A 7399-nucleotide genomic window follows, 5' to 3' on the forward strand; every position below is an offset into this window, starting at 1 on the left:
ATCCTACCTAAAGTCATGGGTACTGTGTTTGTTTTCTAAAAACACTGTTATTTTTTCTCCATTGAAAAGCTATTTTGGTTTTCACGTGAACTTTCAGCAACATGTTGCAAAAAATACCAATTCAATAACATAGCCGGACCAACCACTGCTTCTTAAAATTTCGTTGCTTGATGTAAAATTCTTCCTGAGGAAAGTCGATTTTTATCCAATAGGCGCCCATCTAATCTATGAAAATATACATCTATTAGCTTGTACCTGAGAAATCTTACGGGAAAACTACCCACCTGCACAATATCATAATTTAGATTTTTTACCATTGTTTGAAAGAACTGACATTTTGATTTGTATACTACTCTTTGTATTATATTGCATTATATATTTGTTTACTACTCTTTGTATTATCTTGCATGATATATTTGTATACTACTCTTTATATTATCTTACATTATGTCTTGTATGATATATTTGTAAACTACTCTTTGTATTATCTTACATTATATATATATGTATACCACTCTTTGTATTATCTTGCATGGTATATTTGTATACTGCTCTTTCTATTATCTTACATTATATATATGTTTACTACTCTTTGTATTATCTTGCATGATATACTTGTATACTACTCTTTATATTATCTTACATTATGTCTTGTATGATATATTTGTAAACTACTCTTTGTATTATCTTACATTATATATATTATGTATACCACTCTTTGTATTATCTTGCATGGTATATTTGTATACTACTCTTTGTATGATATATTTATTTCTAAACTATGAAAGTGATTCATAAATTTAACCTCATTCAATCGAATCTTATATTTTTGGCGTTCTGCTAAAAAGACCAATATGAGTTCTTCGATACAATTTTTGTCCGATTTTTTTTCTTTCGTATTTTGAAATAACCTTTCAATTGAGAAAAGGGTAATTTTGATTTTTATGGGTCAATATTACGCTGAAAAGTCGAATTTCTTAAAATTAAATCTTGCTTAAAGGTGCAAATTAATTCTACATACACGGAGAAAACTTACTGATATAAAATATTGCCAATTTATTAAAAATCTGGTCAAATTTTTCGTATTCTTGTTAAAAACGGGACTGCAGGCCTTTAACGAATGAATTGACATATTTTCTAACAAAGTATCAGTAAAACGCGTAGGTATTATAAGGATGGCGGAACAAGTGTTCATAAAAATTCTATGATTGAGGCATTTCGTCATTATCAGGAAAAGGACACTTGCATGAATACGTGTACCGATATTTTAAATGTTAATTCCGCACGAAAAACTGTTACCAACCGTCTGAAGCTAACAATAGCATCCCCAATTAGGGTTTTTTTTTATTATTTTAGCGACTATATAAAATAATTGTTACATACAAAATATAATGGTGAAATTAAGTATAAAATATTGTATTTCTTAGTCCTCCTCACTAGGGGGTCCTGTGCTGAGGCGGACTAAAGTTATTTAAATATGGTTTATTTGTCTTCTATGTCGTTTTTAGTGTCTTCTATGTCGTTTTTAGTGTCTTCTATATCGTTTTTAGTGTTTTCATTAGGGTTTTTTCATTGACCTCTTTCAGCCATATTTTTATTAATGATTTGTATTCATTAGGATTTTTTATTAGTTTTATGTCTTGGGGAAGGATGTTATGGAGTTTTGTTGCAAAGTATGTATAGTTTCTTTGTCCGAATGTGGTTTTATAACTTGGAATATTTTGTATACCATTTTTGTTCGATCTAGTGTTATGCATACACAGTCTAGTAGAGGATTTGTTATTTTTGAAGAGCTTCAATAATATATTTTTGGCATATATTTGCTGTACATTTGGTACGTCAAAGGAATTGAATATTGCAATTGAAGGCGTTCTAATTGGTACTTTCAATATGGTCTTTATGATTCCTTTTTGAATCGTATTCAGGTTGTGTAGGTACGTATGTGTAGCAGATCCCCATCCTATGATTCCATATTCAATTCGAGAATGACATAATGCGTAGTAGACCTTTTTCATATCCTTTTTATTTAATACGTTTCTTAGATTTTTAAAGAAATATATAAGGCTTGTGAGTTTTTCCGTAATACCTTTGATGTGTAGGTCCCATCTAAGATTTTCGTCGATTATTACTCCGAGATATTTTATGTTTTGTGTTTTTTCGATGACGGGGCAGTAACATTGTATATTATTTCCATGGCATTCGTGTAGTTTTAGTTCTAGTGATTTTATTGGTTGGCTCCTTGCGTTTATTGAAAATGTTATATATTTTGTTTTGCTTATATTAAGGGTAAGCGAGTTGATTTTAAGCCAATTTTGAAGTGCACTAAGCCCCTTTTCAGCCTCATTAAATGTATCCGTCCAATTTTCTTCTTGAAATAATAAAACAGTATCATCAGCAAAACTGATTATGTTTCCTTTAATGGTAAGGTTAGTTAAATCGTTGATATAGATAATGAATAGGATCGGTCCCAGTACACTTCCTTGAGGGACGCCATAGTTTAAAGATAGTAGTTTGCTCTTTTGTTTGCCAATTTGTACTTATTGTTCTCGCCCTGTTATATATGACTCTAATAAGTTCATTGTTGTTTCGGCCATTCCTATTTTTTTTAGCTTAGTTAGTAATATTTTATGGTCTATTGTGTCAAAAGCTTTTTGAAGATCTATGAATAAAGCCAAACACTTCTTCCCTTCATCTATGTTTTTTATGGCTATGCTTGTTAGATTTTCTATGGCATCATTGGTGCTTAGATTTTCCCTAAAGCCATATTGGGATGGTGATAATAATTTGTTTTGTTCAAGAAAATGAACAATTTGCTTCTTCATTACAGTTTCCAAGATTTTTGAAAAGGAGCTTAAGAGACTTATGGGTCGGTAGTTATATATATCCTTTTTGTTACCACTTTTATGTATAGGTATAACTGTTGCTTTTTTAAGGCATGAGGGGAATACATTTGTAGATATAGACAGATTGACCAAGTATGTGTAGGGTATCTTGAGAGGTTGAAGGTTTTGGTGAGGGGAAGGAGATGCGATAACGTTTCAATTCTAAATGGTGGTCTTACACCAGGGCAATATTGAGAGTATCTTCCACTCTGGAACGTGCCGCAAATATACTATATATTATTTTACTTGTGAAATAACATAATTTAATCAAATAAAATTTATTTTATTTATTTCGGGATTTGAACCCGAGACCTACAGCTTGCTAGTAGAGAGCCTTACCCGTCAGAACGGACTGATATTTCATCAGCCACAACTATTATTAATTATGTTCACAAAATTTTAAGAATCATTCTCTTCTTCTCCGTAAAGGCCTCATGAAATTAGAAAAACTGACATTGTTCCTTTTAGACGCAAGCCACGGATATTTTTACCTACATCAAATAAACATTTGTATTTATAATAGTTTAATGTAATTCCTGATTTTTTCATCAATTATTACAGCAATAAATCATTGATACGAATTCACGGAACAACTACTTGAATTCTTAACAAAGCGAATGGTGGTGATTGAGTGATTCTTTTCTTATAATATGTTGGATTAAAGATGTAAGTAAGAAGCCAATCATTATTATCAGGTTAATAATTTCGTGGGTATAACAAACCATATTATTATATCTAATACAGACTTTTAAACATTCAATTCTGATTTATGCCCGTTTGTCATGAATTGATATTCTTTGTTTTTTTCCCTTTGGTCTTCATTGACAACCGCCATCACTACACAAAAATGTACTCAAGTAACATAATAATAGATAATTTTCCAATATCCTTATCTTTATCCCAATTGTTGTTCATAAAAATTTATAAACTAGGTAGAAATAGAGAGCGTAAATATGGCGTTTAAATTTGCCAAGTTCAACGGATTGTCAAATACATCCATATCAAATACATCTATATCGTTTAAATATTTATTACAAAGACTATGTAAACGTTGTATTAGAGCAGAGGTTTCCAAACTTTTTTGCCCCGTAGACCACTTGCCAATTTTTTTTTCCGTAGACCCCCTGGCTGCCGAAGATTGAATTTTCCTAAAACTATTAACATCGCATGTGATCGTGATTCGTAAAAAGATTCCCTTCCCTTGCTTGTCCAACAACCGGGTGGCGGTATAGTTCCTCTGTATTTGCATAGTGCAGACAGGGAGGTATTACTAACCATTATTACAAAATGAAAATGAAGCAGGATAAGCAACGGGAATTTCTTTCTGTAGCTGGCCCTACAGAACTGCCCCTTAAGTTCTATGTCAGTGCTTATTCCGGTCATTTCTTCTTGTCACATGATTTCTGATTCTTCGACATTCCATTTCCGTAGTCAAAATGTCCTCAAACTTAGTTTTTAAGTCTGCGTGAAGTACATTTAAATGTTGATAAACGTTACCCTGGACGTTTTTCAAAAACAAGTTTGGGATCTAGGAAAATTCGCGGCTTCCGATGTGCAATGTTTTGCTTCAATATATTAATTCTGACGAGAAAAGGAACGCATATCTCTGTTTAAATACCTCAATAAACAACTTTACGAAATATAAAAATACAAATATCAAATAAGTAATTTCTCAGTCTTAGTATTACGTAAACTGTGTTATTTGTGTTAGGTGTATTGTGTCATTTACGGAACTCCTAAATGTTGACTTGAGGTAAATGGGGGGTCGGCTCGGTATGTACCCTATTTGAATCTTGTGGACCCCTAAATTTTTTCTCGCTGACATGGACCCCCAGCAAGCCGATATCGACCACTGGGGGTCCATATATACCACTTTGGGAACCTATGTTTTAGAGAATGAAAGCCATAACATATTTTATATATTTATATAAAATTTTATTGTTTGTCTAGTTGTTCATTTAGATAAACGTGGATTTATTAAATGCAGGAGTTCACAACAATCGAATTTAGAGTTTAATAAATTTAATCAAAAGGTTAGGTCGATTATTTTTTCTCTATTTTCTTGGAATATTTAAAATATTCATTACTGACAATAATTGTAATTTATGTGCTCTGAATGGAATTTATGTGCTTTAAAATTTACGAAACGTAGAAATTTTCTTTAATCCTTTCTACCTTATGAACATGAATTTTGGTGGTTATAACATTATATCCCAAGGATGTAAAATATTTTTTTTATTAGGTACATGGTACATCTATTCGTCCATATGAATAAATATTGAATATTGAATAAATATGAAGATATATATCGCAGTCAGACACGGACGAATAAAATGTACGTTCTCTCATTTTGTATTATGGTTAGAAATATGATTTAAAAAGTGTTATTAAGTTAGAATACCGCGCTTACACTTTATAGTTCGTGATAATTTTTTCAAAAACTTATTTCGAGCGCTCCCGAAAAATTACCACGAACTCTCCCGAACAATTACTACGAGCGCTCCCGAAAAATTATCTATAAAAATTAGAAATTACTTTATGAAACAACATTCACCATTGAAAATATTTGTCGAGGGTTACAAATTTTGAAATAAATAATTTAATAATAATTTTTACAATACCTCTGTCTAATTAAATATGTTTTTTTTTAGTTTTGTGTAAAGTAATAATTACAGTTTACACGATAAAAACCATCAGTAAGCAACTTTAAAAACTTTATCTATGTTTGCGTTCAAAATTTTAATATTTTTAATTACACAAACTAAAACTATTTGTGAAACTAAAATCTAAAAAAGTCATTCATCTGCTTCCAAGGACAGTATTTTATTATGAAATAAGTTCAATAACAGAAAATTTAGCTGAAATCAAATAATGTAATGCGAAATTTATTTTCCGCGGAATCTGAATTCTCACAGTTCTCTTAAGAGCAATAGGTACATTACAAAATGTCATAGGCTTTAGGCCTTCATAATATATGTTCTTCCACTTGTTTATATATTTATGTTTTTGTTTATAAACAAGTGGAAGAAGGATATAAGATTCTGTAATTAAAAGTTATATTTAAAATAGAATTCCACCATGAATTAACTGTTTCAGAATTGAAAATGATTTTAATTTTATTTTTATCTTGTTTTGTTTAGCACTAAAGAAATATGACTTGCGTAAACGGCCAGCGCGGGAGGGGTAAACCCCCTTTCGATAGAATAATACACATACGTGAAAACGTTGGACAACTTTCCCACTAAACTAAATCATACCCTATGATCACGGACAATGAACTTCTGTTTTCACGCAATCATTTAATTATTAATCGTCTTGAACAATGGAGCATAATAAATAATATATTCTTCTATACTTACTTACCATAATTTAAGAAATATAATGCATAACACCGCTTTTGGAATAAGTGATAAAATTATTTTGATATTAAATTATCTAGGTACCTACTTTGTTATATTTATGTGTTTTATTACATGTAATGTAAATATAATCTTTGGTTATGTATGTCAAAATTTTTCCTAATTGCCCATTTTTAATTTCGCTAAAAATTTAAGATTTATTGCAAAGACAACAGTTGTTAAAACTGTCTGTAAAAACTCAAAGAATTATCTAATTTAATTGATGTTAAAAAAAAATCTTAAAAAATGTTGGCTAAGAGTCTCTAGGATACAAATATGTTAGGTACCTACCTATTTCAAACACACGATCTTATATGTATTGCTTAACTCATTTTTATTTACTTAATTTTATTTTGCTTTTTATGCTATTTTTTCCATTACTTTGAACTTTGATTTCAAAAGATGTACGAACTTTCTCGCCCTTGGGCGTATAAACAATATATTTAAAATGATGAAACCTACAGTCATTTATTTTCCTAGATAATTGAAAAGCATCGTATTTTATTCAGTAAAGAAAGAAAATAGAAGTGCAGAGAAATGACTGTAGGCAGAGAATAGTCGTATCGTGTCGCAAGTGAAATGTTTACCTTGAGGTGCTCGCCCCCTTGGCGTGGTGTTAGCGTGGTGTGACTCGCGAGAATCCCCCGTCGATCTCCTCAGACTTATAGTATCCTGTGATCTCCCGGCATTCCCAACCGTCACACATAACATAACAGAACTATAATTTTTAAATCACTCGAATTCTCGACAATTCATTCGGCAGCGACCAGCAAGGAAAACTGACAATGTACTCCGCGACGGTTCTGTTACAATTTTACTGCGGTTAAAAAATCGCTTGGTTTTTGGCTGCTGTCATCGTCGTGTCCGGGAATATGTTTTCATTCATGATAGTCGCGATGATTGAAGATCGTTGCGGCTGTTTACTGATACATTCCTGGAGGTGGTCGAGTCTACCGACAGACGACTGATCAGCTTGGGCGATCGCGCGCAACTCACCGCCCGCTGCTGGCCCGCCCTAGCCTCGCCGCCCTACCCGCCCTCACCCAGCATCCATCCCCTCGCCGCCGCCCTCCACATCCCATCCCCTCGGTGATCGCCTCAGGTAGAGAATGAAACAGA

At 32.1% G+C, this 7399-nt stretch overlaps 1 protein-coding gene across 1 annotated transcript in view; it reads right to left on the minus strand.

Annotated features, from left to right (window-relative positions):
* Positions 1 to 7199, minus strand: part of LOC149422889 (acetylcholine receptor subunit alpha-like) — a 460793-nt gene extending 453594 nt beyond the window's left edge. Inside the window, exon 1 of the mRNA XM_089632334.1 lies at positions 6868 to 7199. The gene's annotated coding sequence lies outside the window, so the exon portion shown is untranslated. The remainder of the gene's footprint in view (positions 1 to 6867) is intronic.
* Between the last annotated feature and the right edge of the window lie 200 nt (positions 7200 to 7399).

This window comes from Hesperophylax consimilis, chromosome 6 (genome assembly GCF_061612785.1).
Source record: "Hesperophylax consimilis isolate HC1 chromosome 6, BYU_Hcon_1.0, whole genome shotgun sequence".
NCBI lineage: Eukaryota > Metazoa > Arthropoda > Insecta > Trichoptera > Limnephilidae > Hesperophylax > Hesperophylax consimilis.